The sequence below is a fragment of the Mustela lutreola genome, chromosome 4, assembly GCF_030435805.1.
Source record: "Mustela lutreola isolate mMusLut2 chromosome 4, mMusLut2.pri, whole genome shotgun sequence".
Classification (NCBI taxonomy): domain Eukaryota; kingdom Metazoa; phylum Chordata; class Mammalia; order Carnivora; family Mustelidae; genus Mustela; species Mustela lutreola.
The window spans coordinates 156,872,542-156,892,527 of record NC_081293.1 but is presented as its reverse complement, the minus strand read 5'-3'; positions in this window follow the sequence as shown (position 1 = coordinate 156,892,527).

The window sequence follows — 19,986 nt, the reverse complement described above, 5'->3', positions numbered from 1 at the left end:
ATCCACAGGGCTGCATGGTGGGGCCAGGGCTGTGGGGACACAGCAGGGATCGGGGCAGGTTGTCCGTGGGGGTTGCAGAGCAGGGATGACCTTAGAAAAAGAAACGAGATCACAAGCCCCTGCACGGGCCGGCCAAAAGTTGTCCTAGCAGCAGAGGCCCTACCAAAGCTGCTCCAGTGATTTTAGAACATTCAATTCCTGGTCACTTTTATTATAGTTTTAGACTTTAAAATGCAGAATCCCAGTTGACCAAGCTGAAGACAAGGCTCTGAGTCCCATCCAGATCTCATGCAGCCTTTGGGGCTTTGGAAGCACATGGTATCTTCCAGGGCCCTGGATGCCGCTGTCCCTGGTTAGCCCTGATGTTTGTGCGTAGGTCTGTAGTCCCAGAGCCTGGCAGGCTGGATGTGGGTGACAACAAGCTTGTTTACAGCCTGCCCCAAATCATGAATGATGAAGGCTCCACACCCCCGCCTTGTGGACAGTGAGGAGTCATTTTACATCAACAAGGATTTATTTTTCTATTTGTATTCATCGCCGACAGCGTTGAAGAAAAATATTTTGAAGAGAAAGCATGAACCACCCACCCCAAGCCCCAGACCCCCTTCCCTCTCCCAAAGGTTTTCCTGCGGGTCACCCATGAAAACAGTGCAAACGGGGCACACACACAGCTCAGCTCCTCTCCAGGGTGAAGCAGAGCTCCTGGAGAGGCAGGCCAAGGGAGGACTCACAGGTGGGAGAGCAGAGCACTGAGCAGGTGTGGTTTAAACGGAAAGCTGGAACTTTCCATCCCCCAGCTATAAATGAGCAACAGTGCAAGGATACATACCACAATTAGCCCCTTGGTAATTAGTGTCAATGTCATTAGCATGAATGATGGTTAATAATGGATATTGACACTTAATAATCATTATCTAAAGTAATGGCTTTTCACAGGGAGTGATTTCATCCCCCACGGACTATTTGGCGATGCCTAGAGACAGTTTTCAGTACCCCAGCCAGAGATAACGGTGGCAAGGGCGGTGGCAAGGTGCTACGGGGGTATAACGGATTGAAACCAGAGACGCTGTCGGACAGCCTACAGTGCGCAGGACAGCAGCCCCCGTGACCATATGAAGAATTCTCCGGTTTAAAAGGTCAGTGGAACTAAGGTTGAGAAGCCCTGCTCCAAGGATTCTCCAGGCCCATGGTCTTCCCGAAGAGACCAGGGTCACTGAACACCCTTCTCAACTACCTCTGTACCAACTCTAGTTCAAATTCTGCCTCCACCGCTGGCCAGCTGTGTGACCTTGGGTGGTCAGTTTTTTGAGCCTCAGTTTTCTGACTTGCCAGGGTAAGCAGACAAGAAAGGCATATAAATTACCTCACAGAGAGCCTAGCTCACAGTGGACAATCATGAATGGTATTATGTAATAAGGAAGGACTGTCAGCCAACAACATTAGAACAACAATTAGAACATATATATATATATATATATATATATATATATATGTATATACATATATATATATATCCTTACTCTCTCTATATATAGAGAGTAAGGGTTTTTTTTCCAGAAGGGAAATTTGTTTTTATCAGAACAGAAACTTCCTTATATAAAAAAGCCATGAAGAAAAAATTAGTAAGTTTGACCACATCCACATTAAAAAAAAAAAAAAGAAGTATGCTCAAGAAAGGACACCACAGATAAAACTACAAGAAAGCTACAGACCTAAAGAAATATTTGTGATCAATAATGACAAATAACATCATAATTTTTTAAAATATCAAAACTGTTTTTTTAAAAAATACCTACAAATAAACAATAGAGAGAAAAACAACCCAAAAGAAAAGTGAGCAAATATATAGGCAGGCAAGTCAGAAAATAAGTAAAGTGTATGGCCTATAAATAGATGAGGGGGTGCTTAATATCACTAACACTCAAGAAAATAAAAATGAAAATAATAATGAGCTACCCTTTTCACTATCACATTGCCAAAAATTCCGATATCTAAAAATATGACACTTGGAAACTAATATGGGGAAATGGTACTTTTCTACTTTGTAGATGGGCGTGAACATTGGTACACCCACTTTGAAAAGTAACTTGATATGATCTTTTCAATGTATATACATGAACATACACAAACGTCAGAAGCTCCCTTTCTGAAAATTTGCCCCAGAGAAAAGTATTATGTAGTAAAAATCAGAAAACAACTAAAAAATCCAAGGATCATTTGGGGTGCCTGGGTGGCTCAGTGGATTGGGTCTCTGCCTTCAGCTCAGGTCACGAACTCAGGGTCTTGGGATCGAGTTCTAAATGGGGCTCTCTGCTCAGCGGGGAGCCTGCTTCCCCCTCTCTCTGCCTGCCTCTGCCTACTTGTGATCCCTCTCTCTCTGTCAAATAAATTAATAAAATCTTTAAAAAAAATCTAAGGATCATATAATAACTAAATAAAATGTGATACGGTCATACAGTGGACTACTGTAGAGCGTACCATTAAATACTATGAAAATACTGTTATAAAGGATGAACTAAATCTACTTGTGTTAACATGGAGAGAATTTTTTTTTTAATGTATTTGTGGAAGCTTTGCTTCCTGCCAAGACAGAGTAGCAGAGACTGATTCTCCCTCTTCCTGACTTAATGACAGGAAATCCAAACAAAATATACAAAATTGTGTGTTTTAATAGGTGAAGAAAGAAAGTATACATGAGCATCTCAATCGAGGCAGAAAAAGCATGTGACAGATTTGAACACCCTTTCAAGACACAAACTCTTAATGTGGTAAGAGTAGAGGGTGTTTCCCGAACATGATGAGGGCCATTAATGAAAACCCACAGTGAACACCATGCTCAGGGATGAAGATGGAGAGCTTTTCCCCTGAGATGAAGAACAAGACAATTGTCTGCTTTCACCACTTCTATTCAAGGTAGTACCAGAAGTTCTAGCCAGAATAATGAGGCAAGAAAAGAAATAAAAGAAATAAAAAGAAATTCCCACATTGGAAAGGAAAAAATAAAATTATCTGTTCACAGATGATCTTATTGGCAGAAAACCCTAAAGAATAAAAACAAACACATGCAAACTATTAAGTTTAATAAGCAAATGTAACAAAATTGTAGGATACAAAATTAACATGCAAAAATCTATCTGTTGTTCTTTTTTAACACTAAAATTAAGCAATCTGAAAAGAAAATTTTAAAAAACATTCTACCCATTCACAATAGCATCAAAAAGAAATGATCTGGAATAAATTTAACCAAGGAGGTAACTTTTACAACACACACACACACATACACACACACCAACAACAACAGCCACAAAACAAAACCCCCAACTACAAAACATTACTGAAAGAAATTAAAGATCTAAAGAAAGGAAAATATGTCTCGGTTAATGGAGGAGAAGACTTGATTTGTTAAGATGAAAATACAGATTCAATGAAATCCTTATAAAAATCCCAATGGCATTTTTTTCAGAAATAGAAAAATCTACATTAAAATTCATATTGAATTTCAGGGGACCCTGAAAAGTCAAAGCAATATTTTGGGGGCACATTAGAAACCTCACACTTCCTAATTTCAAAACTTACTGCGAAGTCATGGTAATCAAAACAATATGGTGCTGGCAAAAATATACACATGTAAACCAGTGGAATAGAAGAGAGCCCAGGAATACCCCCTCACATGTAGGGTCTATTGATTTTGGCAATGCTGCCAAGACCTTTCAATGGGGAAAGGACAATCTTTTCTACAAATGCTGCTGAGAAAACTAGATATCCACATGCAAAATGCGAAGCTGGACCCTTATTCATACCATATGCAAAAATTAGCTCCAACAGATAAAGACCTAAATTCAAGAGCAAAGAGTATAAAACTCTTAGTGGAAGACAGAAGGGAAAATCTTCATTACCTTGGATTTCACAATGATTTCTTAAATATGACACTAAAATGACACAGGAAACAAAGGAAAAGTAGATAAATTGGATGTCACTAAAAGTAAAAACTTTCATGCAGCAAAGGACACCATCAAAAGAACAACAACAACAACAAAAAACCAGAATGGGAGAAAATATCTCCAAGTCATATATCTGATGAAGACTTAATATTCAAAAAATAGAAAAGCTCTTACAACTCAACAACAAAAAAGTAAACAACCCAATTAGAAAATGGGCAAGGGACTTGAATAGATAGGTTTCGAAGATGACAGATCCATAAAAAGAAGCTCGGCCTCATTAATCATTTGGAAAATACAAATCAAAACCACAGTGGCTTATAATTTCACACCCACCAGGATGGCCATTATTTTAAATAACTGAAAACAATACCCATTGTTGAGGTAGAAATGCTAAATGGTCCATCTGCTGTGGGAGACAGTTTGGCAGTTTCCCAAAAGGTTAAACAAAAAAAAAAAAAAAAATGGGTAAACAATTTTACTCTTAGGCATATAGACAGAAGAATTGTAAAGCAGGAACTTCAATAATACGTACAGACCAAGGTTCATAGGGGCATTATTCACCATAACCAAAAGTGGAAATAACCTGTGTCCATCGACAGATGAATGGATAAACATGTTGAGGCATGTACCTACAATGGAATATGGCTCAGCCACAGGGAGGAATGAAGCTGTGACTAATGTTCCAACATAGAAGATCCTTGAACATATTCTGCTAAGTGAAAGAAGCCAGACACAAGAAGACAAAGACTGCATAATGCCACTTGGATGAGAGATCTAGAGTAGCCAAATGCATAGACACAGAAAGTAGAATCGAGGTTACCAGATCTGGGGGAAAGAAGAGTTGTTACTTAATGGGCACAGAGTTTCTGTTTGAGATGATGAAAAGTTCTGGAAATAAATAGGAATGCTGCTTGCACAACATTATGAATAGCTAATACTTCAGGACTTAGGCCTCTGAAATGTACACCATTTAGGCTACAATGGTGAGTTTTACATTGTGTGTATTGTACCAACATTTTTAAAATGAAAAAATTAATTGATTAGTTAAACAAAATCAGTAGTAATATATTGTGGGATCTGTGGCATATAGAGAAGTAAAAAGTAAGAAAACAAGAACAAAAATGAAAATAGAAGAAAACCAAAGTGTATGTTTATACAGTTTCTATGCTGTGTGAAACAATGTAATATAGTTTGAAGGTAAACTGTAGTAAGTTAAAGATATGCATTGGAAATTCTTGAACTCTTACATCAAACAATAAAACAAAGAGACAGTTCGTCAGCCAATACCAGAGACAAAATCGATCATATAAAAACTGGTTAATCAAAAAGGAAAAGAAGAAAAGGAAAGGAAGAAAAATGAAACAAAGCGCAGATAGGACAAATAAAGAGAACATAGTAGAACCATAGAAGTAAATCCGACAATGTGAATAAATAAATTAAATGTAAAGGAACTAATCACCCCAATAAAAGAGATCATCAGATTGAAAGACAAATGAAGACCCAGCTACATTCTACCTACAAGAAATTCATTTTATTTTTAAGTAGCTCCACACCCAGCATGAAACCCAATGTGAGGCCTTGAACTCAAGATCCTGAGATCAAGAGTTGGATGTTCAACCAGCTGAGCCATCCAGGTGCCCCATGAAACCCATTTTAGAGCCACCTGGGTGGTTCAGTGAGTTAAGTGTTTGCCTTCGACTCAGGTCATGATCCTAACATCCTGAGATCTAGTCCCGCACTGGGCTCCTTGCTCAGCAGGAAGCCTGCTTCTCCCTCTGCCTGCTGCTCCCCCTGCTTGTGTTCTTCTCTCTTTTTGTCAAATAAATAAATAAAATAAAATAAATTTTCATTTTAAACATAAAGCCCAAATAGGTTAAAAGGTAAACAATGGAAGCCACAAACTACACAAGTATTAGTATGGTTAAAATTTAAAAGCTGACAAAACTAAGTGCAAACAAAGATACAGAACAACTCGAACCTTTGCATATTTCCAGTGAAGATGTAAAATAGTACAACCACGTTGAAAAAGAGCTTAGCAGTTTTCTTTTAAAGTTCAGTGTACATCAGTCCAACTCTAGGTATTTATCCAAGTCAATTGACCACTTCTGTCCCCCTGTACACAAATGTGGACAGCACCTTATTCATAATCACCCAAAACTGGAAAAGACCCAGATGTCCTTCAACAGATGTTGGTAAACAAATTATAGTATATTCACACAATGGGACATTGCTTCTCAATAAAATGGGACAGCCTAGTTCATGCAACCATATGGATGAATCTTAAATCTACTTTAATGGGTGAATAAAAGAATCCAAATACAAAAGGCTACACACTCTATTATTCCATTTACATGACATACTAAGGAGAGAAACTACAGAACCAGAAAGCAGTTCAGTAATCCCCAAGGGTTGGGGATGAGAGAAGAGTCTGACAACAGAGGGGCAGAATAAGGGAATGGGGATGGATCCAGGAACAGTCCAGCATAATAATGTGAGATACATGATTCCAGGCATGTCAGAACCCATAGAACTATACATCTCAAGGGGTGAATTTTACTATATGCAAATATTTTTTATATAATTTTTTAATCAACCAGGATGGGGTCGCCTGGGTGGTTTAATCAGTTAAGCATCTGACTCAGCTCAGGCTTGATCTCAGCCTTGTGAGTTCAAGCCCCATGTAGGCAGGGAGCCTGCTTAAAAATGTCAACCAGGAACTGTCGAACATCAGAGGGTCTTTAAGATGTCATCCATACTGTGACAAATGAATCTGACTGTGTTACAAATATATGACATAATCACACTCTAGGGAGTGGCAAAAAAAGGGGGAGGTTGACCTAAGTGTTTTGCCTGGATACTGTGGGGCTAAAGAAAAAAGAACTGTACACAAATTCTGTTTTTCACCAGGCATGAGTTAACAATCCTGAAAATACACTGCATGTATAGTAGGGTGGAACAGATAAGCAACTATATTGTAAATAATAAAATCGACATAAAGATACTGTAGTTAATGAAAGCCAGAGAAGTTACAAAGTAACTTCTTAACAAAGTAAGTAAAGAAAAAATGCCAGAATGAACACACAGTGCTCCACAGACTTGGAGTCACAGATATGAGGATAAAGACATGTTTTCCTTGAAGAGATTGATACATAGGTCTAGGAACAAAGATAGTCATGTAGATGAGTAGATACATACATACATGTACATATATATGCACACACATGGGTAAGTATATATTTATATATTTTCTAGCTCTGTCCAATGAGAGGTCAAGTATCATCCTGTATTGGATCCTGGAACAGGAAAAGGATTATCAGTGGAATCTGAATAAAGTCTGTAGTTTAGTGATGGTATTGTATTAAGGTTAATTTCTTATTTTCCATAATTGCACCACGGTTGCACATTAAAATTGGAGGAACTATGTGCACTACCTTTGCAATTGTCCTATATGCCTAAAATTATTTTTTTAATATAAAGTTGAAAAGAGACATAGTTAAATTAAGAAAATGCAAAGGGAGGGCACCTGGATGGTTCAGTCAGTTAAGCATCTGCCTTCGGCTCAGATCATGATCCCAGGGTCCTGGCATTGAGTCCCACATTGGGCTCTCTGTTGGGTGGCGAGTCTGCTTCTCCCTCTCCCTCTGTCCCTTCTTGTCCTTGTCCCTGCTTGGGCTCTCTCTCACTCTCTCAAATAAATAAATAAAATCTTAAATTAAAAACAAATGCAAAGGTAAGTCACTAAATGAGAGAAAATATTTCCAAAAGATATATCTTATAAAGAACTCGCATCTAGGGTGTACAAAGAATTCCCACCACTTAGTAGAAAACAACCTGATTTTCAAAGAACAGTTAGTATTTGGACAGTCATGTGAATAACACACAAACACCTTTAAAGATGCTCTACAACATTGGGACGACTGGGTGGCTCAGTTGATTAAGCGGCTGCCTTCAGCTCAGGTCATGATCCCAGGGTCCTGGGATCGAGTCCCACATCGGGCTCCTTGCTCGGCAGGGAACCTGCTTCTCCCTCTGCTTCTGCCTGCCTCTCTGTCTGCCTGTGCTCGCTTGTGCTCTCTCCCTCTGTCTCTGGCAAATAAATAAATAAAATCTTAAAAAAAAAAAAAAAAAAAAAGATGCTCAACAACATTAGCCATTGTAGAAATACACATTTCACTATGGGCTGCACTGCACACCCACTAGCATAACAATAAGGAAACTGACAATATGAGTTTGGGCAAGGATATGGAGCACCTGAGGCTCCCAGACATCGCAGGCAAGAATGCAAAATGGTACAGCCTCTCTAGAAAAGAATTTGTCAGTTGCATATAAACACAGACTTATATGACCCAATAATCTTACTTCGAAGTATTTATCCAAGAGAAACAAAAATATATGTTCACACAAAGACTTGAACCCAAATGTTCATAGTTCATAGGAATGGAATGTGGGGAGAGGTCAAAGGGAACATTTATTTGCATTAACTCCAAAGTCCTAGTGTTTACGAGAATCTTGGGGGGGGGGCACTAACTATACAATTAAAACTAAATTTAAAAAGTCACAGTAGCTAGTGTTTCGCTTTTTTCTGTCACCTAGTGGTTCTGTCTGCCCCACAAGCAGGTGGACTCCTTGAGGGCAGGGGTGGTCGGGGTCTCCTGTGAGAGCCCCTCTGGCCCACCATGCAGGGCCCAGATACAGGCTTCTCCAATCGCTCCCGTCTGGTGCCCTCTGGTGGTAATACTGAGCAATCACGGCCTCTTTTGACGCTGGCCAGGCTGGAATCTCACGGTGGTCTAGACACGCCTGTAGCTGAGGCGGGAGTCTGGAACTGGTGAATGGGTCTCAGGTACCAGCTATTTTTGGATATTTGACCCTTATCTCCTTTCTGAGGTAGGCTAGGGGCAGAGGGCACTAGAGCAAGGCCAGAGAGAGCCCTCTCCCTGCCTGAGTTTTAGCCCCTTTCCCTGTTCCCTGACTGCCCTTCCCTCAGGGGCAGAAACAATTGCGCACAGGAGCTGGGGTCCTGGAGCCTCAGAATGGAGCCCTATAGACAGCATCTTCAGCCCTCTGAGAGGGGACTTCACCTAACAGGAGCTCTGCAGGGACTCTGGCTGCCCGGAGCCGTTGGCAGCTCTCACGCGGGGCCATGACCCAACTGCATGGAGCCAGAGTCGGGACTCAGCCTGCGATGTTTGGAGTCTGGGTTAGACCGAGGGTAAGGCTCAGATCAGGGGTCAAGGTCAGAGCTGAGTTTGGGGGCTGGGTCAGGTCTCCATCTCTGGTCAGGTCAGGAAGAAAACCAGGGCTGAGAATTCTTGGGGGACCACTAATAATGATGTTTAGGTTCTTTGGGCTCTGAATGGTAAATCCATTTCTGTTAGAGGGCTTTTAGGTCACTCTCACAATCCCAAAGTGATTTTTCTGCCAAACAGAAATTATGACCCCGCAGGAGCACCTAGTAAGTAGGGGGCAGGGCGGAGTGGGGCAGGGTGAGGTGTGGACTGGCAGGGGTGCAGGAGGAGCTCTGGCCTTCAGCCAGGCAACATGAGAACAATGTGACACTTTGTTTTCCTCCAACCAAAGAAGGTGCTTTGATTTGTACATGGATAACTCATTTCTTTGTAAACTTTAAACTTCACCACAGACTTTGCCCTCCTTCTCCTCAGCAGGCTCTCTCTAGCCAGGCCTGACGAGAGGGGTTGCCTGGGGAGGATACCGAGCCCAGCTGTCCTTGGCACACACCCAGCATGGATAATTGTCCTTGTTTTGTAGAAGGGGAAACTGAGGTGTCCGAGGTTGCCCGGGAAGATGTTCTCTGAGCTGGGACTGGGATTTAGTTCTCCCGGTGTCCAGCCCCAGGTGCTGTCCATGCCCCAAGATGAGTACTCTACATCACCATAAGATTCCTTTTTTTGTTTTTTTTTAAGATTTTATTTATTTATTTGACAGATAGAGATCACAAGTAGGCAGAGCAGCAGGCAGGGAGTAGGGGAGGTGGGGAAGCAGGCTCCCCGCCTAGCAGAGAGCCTGATGCAGGGCTTGATCCCAGGACCCTGAGATCATGACCTGAGCCGAAGGCAGAGGCTTAACCCACTGAACCACCCAGGCGCCCCTCACCATAAGATTTAAATTTTCAGTGACTTATTTGGGAGTTGAAGAGGTCATGACGCACATGAAGGTGTTTGGAGCAGGGCCCCCGATCCCTGTGAGAACATCCTAGAGAAGGGTGTCTATCCAGTGCTCTCCCCGGTGACAGGGCAGAGCTGGACTGCCCCCCCCCCCGCACACACACATACATTGCCCTGCCTCGCACCCACTCCCTGGACTTCCCGGACAAGGCAAAACACCACCTCCAGGCAGAGGAAGGACCTCCTCACAGGCGGGGACACTGAGGCCCAAAGAGGGAAGGAGGCCTATCCAGGGCCAAACAGCCAGTCAAAAGCAAACTGGGGTGCTCCCACGTGGCCAGCCACGTTCTCCTCCCAGAGCAACGGGAGAGGGGACAGTGCCTGTGAAATATGGTTCTGGATGTGACAGAGAAAAAGTCGGGATGCCAGAGCTGGGGACTGAGGAGGGGTGAGTAGGAAGGGCTGCAGGGTTGTGGATCAGAGGCTGGCCCTTGGGAATCTGAGCTGCACAGAGTTCCGCTTGGCTGCACTGTGGCCAGGGGGTCAGGAGGAGGCAAGAGTGGCTGGGAGAAACCGACGGTGGCAAGTTCCCCAGAATAAATGAATTCCTGCCACATGCAAAAGCAGGGATGAGCCTCAGAAGCAAAGATGGAGGGAACATCCCAGAAAATTGTCTACGACATGCTACCATTGTTATAAAGCTCAAAAAGAGAAGCTTTATTTTATTTAAGATTCCATTCATTTATTATTTATAATTGACAGAGAGAGACACACAGAGAGAGGGAATACAAGCAGGGGGAGTGGGAGAGGGAGAAGCAGGCTTCCTGCCAAGGAGGGAACCCGATGTGGGGCTTCATCCCAGGACCCTAGGATCATGACCTGAGCCAAAGGCAGATGTTTAACAACTGAGCCACCCAGGTGACCCCCCCCCAAAAAAAGTCATATATGCCATTCTAGTTCCGGGGTTAGTGACAAGCTCGTCAGTGTCTACTATATTATTAAACTTTATAAATTGCCTCTATTACTATTTCCCTAGAGCTTACTATGAGCAGATCCTTTAATAAAGGATCTCACGTATGTAAGCTCAGTTAAAGCTCACAATAACTCTATGGGGTGCATCCCCTTTTCACAGATGAGGAAATTGGCCCCAGCAATTTGGAAACCCTGGATTCCAACCCAGACCATCTGACTTCAAAGCCCATGGTTTAAACCACTCCACCAAGCGGTATATGCATTGTGTAACTATGCTGTTTTTTTCTGCAATTAAAAGTTTAATGTGTCCTGGGAGAGGTAGGAAAGGAGGCTGCTCCTGGGCTCCGGGTAGATGTCCCCACCTGCTGCCCCCTTCCCCAGTTAAAACCCCTCCCCTTGCTGCCACCCCCCCCTCCTCCCCTCTTCCCTCCCCTCCTATTCAACCATCCCCACCTCTTCTCGGGCACCTAATCCTGATGATCCTGGGCTTTCAACTGCACAACTGGGTGACCTGGGGTGCCAATGAATGTGACTTGTTCACAGCAGGGCCGTGCCTGGAAGACATGTGGAGGAAGCAGCTCTGGTCCCCAGCTCCTCAGGCCTCCTTCAGAGTTGCCACCCGTGGGTTGGTACAGGAGGTGCTGATGCTCTCAGGATCCGAGCGGGGCCTGTCCTTGTGGTTCAAGAGGGTGGAGAAGGCAAGGAGGGCCCAGATGTCCCCCAAGGTCTTCTTCTGGCCTCTCTGCAACTTGGTCTTCACCGTTCCCACCCAGACCAGCTTGGCCCCACCCAGACCCCTTATTTATAAACCATATGTCCCTGTGTCCCTGCCTGCCCCTGTTTGTCTAAGGCTTCAGCTGCTTCCCCTGATAACCCGAGGACCAGAGGTCCTGGGGAACTGGGAGGAGCCCAGGGCAAGAGGAGTTCAGGGATGCTCAGCTGGGCCCCTCCCTCTGCTCAGGAAATTTCGGGAGCCCCCATGGACGTTCCAGGGCTTGACGCCTAGAACTTGTTCAAAAACTGGTAGCTGTCCCCATTTTAAAATTTAATTTCCATTGTGGCCCCCCCAAGAACAATTCCGGACTGCTTGACCAAACCCCTTAAGGTCAACTTAGGAAATTTAGGCCCAGAATGGGAAGGTCACTTGTCCACACTCACACAGCAGGGCAGTTTGATGTTTCCTCTACCTCACCACCCTGGCTTGCCACCCAGACAGTACAGAGAAAGGGAAAAGAACGGGGCCTGGAGCGTGGCTCTGAATCCTGGCTCTGCCCTTTTCTAGCTGTGCAACATCGAACTGGCTGCCTAACCTCTCTGATTCAGTTTCTTCATCTATAAAATATAAGTGTTGTCTGTTTTGTTCAATAGTACCCAGAATAATGCTTTGCACCTAGTAGGAACTCAGGAAATATTCCTCAAGGGAACGAACAAGCAAATCCATACCTCTCTGCTCATTGATGAGTATCGAGCAAATCAAGGTGCATGAAGTCAGCATACAGTACCAAACACACAGCGGGACATTACAAATGGGGCTCCCTTTGCCTCTTCACGGATCGCTCTGAGGGCTCCAGCCTCCCTTCTGACCCCAGCCCAGGATCCTGATCTCTGAAGCCTAGATCCACCCTGAAATTCGCAGGCACCAAGAGCCCCAGCCTGAGGAGTCTGCTCAGCACCGCAGGCCAGCCTCCTCTGCAGCAGCCCCTCCAGTCCATTCTCCCCAATCCTCTGCCCGCCCTGGGGTCCCTCTGCTTGCTGCCTGGGGTAAGGACTGCCTCTGGTTGCCGCCGTGAGATCCAGCCTGCAAGTCCTCATCCCCTGGATACCTCATTCCTCTCCTCTCCTCTGTTCAGGGAGTGTCTTCCTCCCTCCTGTACCCAGTGGATGTCCACAGGTGGGCAAGCTGAGGGGGCTGGGATCTGAGCGGGGAGCCAGGCAGCTATGCCTTGAGCATGTACTATGCTCACGGCAACTCTGGGGGCCTCTGCAGAGTCCCTTAGGACTGCCCCCACAGGGACAGGGAAAGACTGAAATAAGAAATGGCCTCAGTGAAAGGCAACAAGAGATGAGGGGGACAGCGGGCTCGGAACAGCAGGAAGAGCTCTAGCCCCCGCTAAGAAGGCACCCAGGGGACTTAGGGAAGCTTCCTCTCTGGCCTCCATTTTCCCCAGCTCTTTAATGGGGATGGGGGTGTAGGTGTGGAGGTTTGGGTCAATTCCCTATCACCCCTGGCCGTTGTCTGGCTTCCTAGCATCATCACAGCTGGTGTTTCCACCAGGATAAGTCCCAGGGTGTGTGGAATGAGGGCTAGGTCTGTGAGAGCTGCCCCAGGCGGCCGGGCAGGGCACTGGGACTGCATCCTGGCTAGTGTAAGCAGGCCATGGAGGACTAGGACTGGTGGCCTCAGAGACCTCCTGCAGTGACACACACACACACACACACACACACACCCCCGCCACCGCCCCGGGCCTTCCTCCCAGTGCTGTGCTATGGGAATGCATAGGGAGAGGGGAGCCCAGGGTCCGACAGCACCAGGCAAATAGGCAGTGGGTACAGGAGGTTCCCCATATTCAGCACCTTCCAGAGGCAGACAGACCCAATCCTGGCCAGCTGCAGGGGATGTTGAGTCTCCCCAAGCACCCTGGAGCTTCCAAGGACAGGCCCAAGGCCTCTGTCCCTAGGGGTGTCCCCACAATGGAGTTAAGCAGGCGCAGAGCCCAGGTGGCATTAGGTCAAGTCCGCAGGGATACAAGCTGGGGTATGAATAAGACCCCAATGCCAACACGTGGGGAGAGGCTTCCAGGTACAAGGCTTTCAAGGCTTTTGAGCAAAATCCTAGACCTGGGAGGACTTTTCAGGACTCTCAGATGCAATCCCTATGGTATGGGTGGGGAAACAGAGGCACAGAGAGGGGAAGAGACTCATTGGAGGTGCTGCTGCCCTGCTCTGGCTGGGAGGCAGCCCCAGGTTTGCCGAGCCCACGCTGACGGCCCTACACTGGCCTGTTTCTGGAGGCTTTGGATGAGACCCGGCTCAGCTGAGCTCACCTCCAGCCCGTGCCACCTCTGCCCACAGCTCCAGGAGCTTGGCCTGGCAACAAGCACCAGATGGTTCCAGCACAATGGAAGGCCAGTCAATGATTTATGGAGGCCCCTTTCCTGGAAGCCTTCTCCGGCTGTACCCAGGCACCTGCCCCTGGCTCTCACACAAGCTGCCCACAAGGCAGGCGGGGATTAATCAGTGATGGGCCTGAGGAAGAGTCACTCTGGCAAGGAAGGTCCTCCCCAGCCATCCCCCAGACAGTACACAGCGTACCCCCAGCTCCCACTTCTCTCCCTCTCTTGCTTTTTTTTGTGACTCTCAACTTTCATGCTCTGTCTCTCTTGATAACTAACTGGCTATCTCTCTCTTTCACCTCCTCCCACTCCCTCTCCGTCTTGCGCTAGTGTACATAGGCATGTGCATACTCTTATCTGCCTCTTATTCCTCCCCACGACCCCAGCACCCTTGCCTTGAACTCAGAATTTCTGTCTCCTCCTTCGTCCCTCATACCTGCCCTCAGGAGAGGTTTTGGTAAACTAAGTCAGCCTGAAGATTTAAATAGGAGAAGCTGAAAGCCAGAGGGCCCTCAGAAAAAATGCCCAGGCTAACAGTTATGTTCTGTAGAAAAACAGTCTCCCAAAACAATAATACCAGTTACTTCCAAAATAGAGCTCTGTGAACAAATTAGTTTGGTGAGCACTAACTTAGATAAGTGAATTTTTAATTGCAAGACTTGTCAGTGCCTCTACTGTAATTGCTCTGATGAGTTCCCCAGAGGGTGATATGATTTCCAAACTTAACCTCATCACCTGTGAAAACCAGTCAACATTCCAGGGCTGGGGTTTTCTGCAAGGACCATAAGGAGCAGGTGACTCACCTAAGTTCAGGTAATCTACCCAAGCCATTCACTCAAGGCCGTGGCCAGGCACATGAGTGGATTTCACAGTTGGCGAAATCCCTATGGCCACTAAATTCTGTTTTAAATCTAACTTTCTAGGATTTTTTATTTTCCCTTTCCAGAACATCTCAGGAGCAGCCTGAGGAGACTTCACACTTAGGGAGCAGGAGAGAAATGGGAAGGGAGCCTTCGGAATTTTCTAGAACTAGAGCTCTGGACCCCATGGAGGCATTCAGAGGCTTGGTGTCTCTAGGCCCCGCATTCCTGGAGGCAGATGCAGTTGCCCCTCCCAGCCCGGGAGGTCATGGCCAGCGGTGGAAATTCTTGGAGTTCGTCTCGGATGGAAGGTGCTAGCAGCCCATCCGTCACGATCCAGGTGCACCAGCGACTCTCGGAACTTCACGAACAGTTGAACAGAGCCATTCTCTCCCTAGAGCCAGGAATCTTCTCTCAGGCTGTGGAGTAGAGACACCTCCTCGGGTCTGCAGAGAAGCCAACAGGAGAGAGGAGTGAAGGAAGGCAGGAAGCAAAAAGGTCCAAGTATCCAGGGCACCAGGAGATGCCTGCGTGTCCATGTCTTTGCTGAGACCCAGAAATGAAGGGGACTACCAAAGGCGAGCAGCAGTGGAAAGCCACAAATGCTTATCCCAGAGTGGCAGGTGCCTGTGTGACAGCTGGCCCATGCAAGGTGGCTGGCTGAGACTAAGAAGCCCTACACCCTGTGACGACAGGAGAGGCTCACTCCTGAGCCCGTGGGCCACCAACCCAGCTCCACCCTCACCGCACCTTCTCCAATGTGGAACTCCCCTCCCAGTGTCTGGCTCCCCCAGGAAAGCTGGCTGAGAAAGAACGAGGTGTGAAAATAGAGAGGGCAAGCATTGTTGTCAAATGTCTCATTTATTATGCATTTCTCACTGGGAAAAAAAAAAAAAAAAACACCAAAAAACCCCACCACGGTACCTCCTGTGTCATCTATCCAAGCAACGAAGCAGACCTCATCTTGGGGAGGGAGAAGACAGGGGCCCAGCCTCCGCCAGTCTCCCAGGAACTTGCTTTTCCCAGCAGGCCCTTCGGAAGCCACTGCCCGGAATCCAGCAGGTGCCTGGGCCCTCCTCTTGTTCAAACACTCAAGCCCAATTTAAGGGAGGTTTCCTTGGAGTTCAAACAAGAAACAAAAAGTTGTGAGTTGTACCTCCACAATCCAGAAGACACTGTGGCAGCTCAGACCCTACTGATTCCTACTTTACAGGCTTTGCCTCACCATCCTCCCCTGACAAGCACACCCAAGTGATACTCAAAATACATTAATACCTTGCCTGACGCCATCTTCCTCAGCTGGCACTTTTAGTCTTGGGTGATTAAAATTAAGTTTCTTGGTATTATAGGTTTAGTGTGTTGGGGTTTTCCGTTTGAGTTCCTTAAAGACGTAAGTTACTTACATCTACTTATATTGCATTATATGAAAAACATAAGCTAAGTTTAAAAGCAAAGCTTGTGTTAAATGAAGTACCAGGGACCCTTGGCCACTTTTAGAATGTTCAAGATTGCTATGAATGGTAGGGCTCCTATCCTTGAGAACTTTTGCATCTTTATGGATTCTTTGGGTTTGCTTCTTTTCTCCTGGGGCAGGGGGACTCATTTATTGAATTCTTTGAGAGTCTCTCTCTCTCCCCTCCTTTCTTCCCTACATCCCTTTCATTTTTCTCCCCAAAGACAATCTTTTTCTCCTTCCCAATTATAGATTTATTTGCTTACTCAGTAACTTACACAAAAATGTGTGCCGGTTCCTCCTTCATGAGCACAAGCCAGGCCAGTCTCTTCGAGCTAATATTCTACAGGGCAGGCTGGCTTTAGGCAAACCAAGGATAGCAGCTGACGGTGACATCTCTTAGTAGCCAGGTGACTGTGGGCAGAAGACATGCCTCCAGCCTTTGACTGTGTTGCTGAGATGGATCGGGGGCTAGGCTGCAAGCGCTGGGAGAGGGCTGTGTCCTTACACAAAGCCAGGCATGCCTCCTGTGAGTGAGAATTATTGCGAAGGTTCTCGGGGCAGATCAGAGGTTGACTCCAAATATAGTAGTATTAAGGACTGAGTTCTCTCTCTCATACACACACACACACACACACACACACACACACACACAGATAAAACTTTCCAACTTAGACCTTGGACCTATATATATGTGAATTGCATGTTTTCTCTCCCAACTGGAGATGATATGCAGGGTATATTACAGCAAAGTGCTGTAATCCACCAGAACTCCCCCAGGTCCTAGGTGCTGAGTAGGACCCTTGAGGCCCCCTGCTGATGACAGGCTTAACCTTTTAAGTGCTGGGTAGTGGAAGGGTCCACAGGAGACTAGAGATAAGAGAAGGACCAGGGTAGCCAGGGAAACCAGCCGTGGAGAGGGGTTCTTGAGGAACTCAGAACAGATTAAAGTATTTTCATATTTAAGAAGTGCCGGCACTACTGCCCCTATAGCTGAAGATCAGCTGTGTCTTCATCTCATTCCCCATCAACACACTGAGGAGAACAGAAAAATGAGCAGAATCCTATATGCGTAGAGTGTAATTTTAGTGGACTGAAATAGAGTTGCCTGAGCAGAACGAGCTCATTAGCATTTTGGGAGACAGTTCACCAGTAGCTCTCCGCACACCAGGACCCAAGGTGTTGGTGGGGCAAGCTGTCACTTGAGGGCTGGGGATGATGACCCCATAGGCAAAAGCCTCACCTGCATCATCTCCAGCCTTTCCTACTTCCAGAACTGCCCTCTTTTCAGCACTGAGGGAAGGACAGTAAACATCACTGCCTGTGGGTCCCCTAAGAATTGCCCCACCCTGGCCCCCAGCTCAGAGCAAATTCCATTCATCGTCTTCATTGTATTCTAAACCTAAAGAAAACAAGGCATCATGCCCAGCAGCTCGTCCATAAAACATTAATCACTATCCCCCCCTCCTTGAGAGGCTACTGACCAGTGAAGGTGTGACCTCCAGGAGAGATGGAAAAATCCTAATGGGTCAACACGTGGCTGGGCCACCTCAAGGACAGGGGCCCCTGTTCCTCCAGTGCTTTTCCAGACCAGTTCCTGGCTTTGGATCTTGGAATTCTGACGACTGGCCTTGGAACCCCCAAAGAGAGAGAACCCTCCCTGCATTTATCAGTTCTCCCAAAAGGCACCATGGTCCTTGGGGCCAAGTGGCAAATGACTGCCTTGAGACAGCCACATCCTTTCATTTGGGCTTTCTTTGAGACCATGTGAGTTTTTGAGATGGATACTGACATTGGGATAACAACCGGAGTTACAGGCCACCAGCCCCACTGAGGCTTCGCGGCACATGTGTCCGACCAGTTGCTCCTGACCCCAATTCAGGGTAGCTTCAGAGATCCATTCTTCTCCCCTGGACAACTCAGCACCCCTCCAGGGTCTGAGAAGAGGAATCCCTTTGATCCTGGAGGGGAAAGGGAACTATCAAAAGGGAACAATGGGTCTACGAGGACCCCAGATTCCTGCATATTTGGAAACCCAGCACAGACTGACCCAGTCATATATATGTGTGTGTGGTGTAAAGGCAATCTCAGGTTGATCTGAGCATTCATCACAGGCCCCTGGAAGACATTCCCTCCAAAGGCCTTTGGAAAAATCCTGCAATCTGGGCCAGGGATCCTTGGTCTCAGAACCAGTGGGGTGAGTGTGGAACCACAACATTTTGCTCTTGTGAGTTTAATGATGGGACAAATATTCTAGGATTCAATGACCGCTAGATTGCATCCTGCTTCTTCTGGGACCAAGTGCAGATGGCACAGCCTTCCAGGCCCACTGAGCCACCTCCATGTGCAAATCTCTGTTAGACCACGGGGGAGTCCCAGCAGGCAGCCAGCTGAAGGGGTATGATAGATGATCCCCACAAGAGCACTTCATGTGGGTGCTCACTTGAATTCTTGGAAGCTGGCAGACAAAGTCTGAGTCATGGAATCTTCCAGGAAATGTACTCTCTTCGTTAAAGTTAGATGAAGAAAATAGACAAGGGCTCTGGTTGCTCTCCCAGCCTTGCTCTAGCTCCAGTTTTTCCTGCAAAACTTCTTCCCTGTGCTGGGTTGGACAAAATGCAAGCAGAGCAGATGGGGGCTGACCTTTGGGAGTTGGGGTGTCTGAAGTTCTGAACCTGTGGGCCAGAAGATGAGAGGACACCTGGGGCAGCCTCACCCTGAAGTCTTTGTCCCCAGGCCTGGAAGGGCATCTGAAGCTTCTTCGTTGGGCATTATTTTCCCTCAGAGAGCAGCATTGCCCTTCCCCTTCCCATATAGTCTTGTGGGAGAGGGCAACCTCTGGATAAGCAAGTTTAGCAGACAGTTCCCTCCAGAGAAAGGGGCAGTCAGGCCTAGAGGGCTCCAGGGAGGCTGGGGTGTGGCCAATGCCAGGGGAGATGCCAGGGGTCTGGTGGTGATGAAGTGTCAGAAGCAGACACCAAGTCTAGGTGGTGGCCCCAGAGTGAGATGCACTCCTCTCAGTGTTGGAGTTCCTTCAGCCTGCCATTGTCCTTCCTGCTTCTGCCTCTCAACCCCCTCCAGGCAGAGGAAGATGGGCTGGCTGGCTGGCGTAGAACCAAACTTCATGGAGTTCTTGACAAAACAGACCAGCACCTCATGGTGGGAGGAGCCTAATCTTTGAAGCCAGGCAAAGAAGGTTCAAATCCCAATTTTGCCACCACCCTGTAGTGTGGCCTTGGGCCAATCATTTCAACTTCAGGGGCCTCAGTGTCATCTGTAAATGGGGGCAGTCATCTCTCAGTTTTCTAATAGTGTTGTTTCCACTTTGAGAAACCAGCCCTCCCTCCTGGGCAGGGAGGCAGGTACCAGGGGCCTGTGTCCAAGTCTCAGCAACACAGACTTGTCTTTGGGTGTCCATCTCCCTTTCTGTCAAATAAGGACAGCCACACCTGCTGTGTCCCCAACTCTGAGAGAGGCCTTGAGTCAGAAAGGGTTTTGTGAGTTCAAGAAGGCTGAACAGAG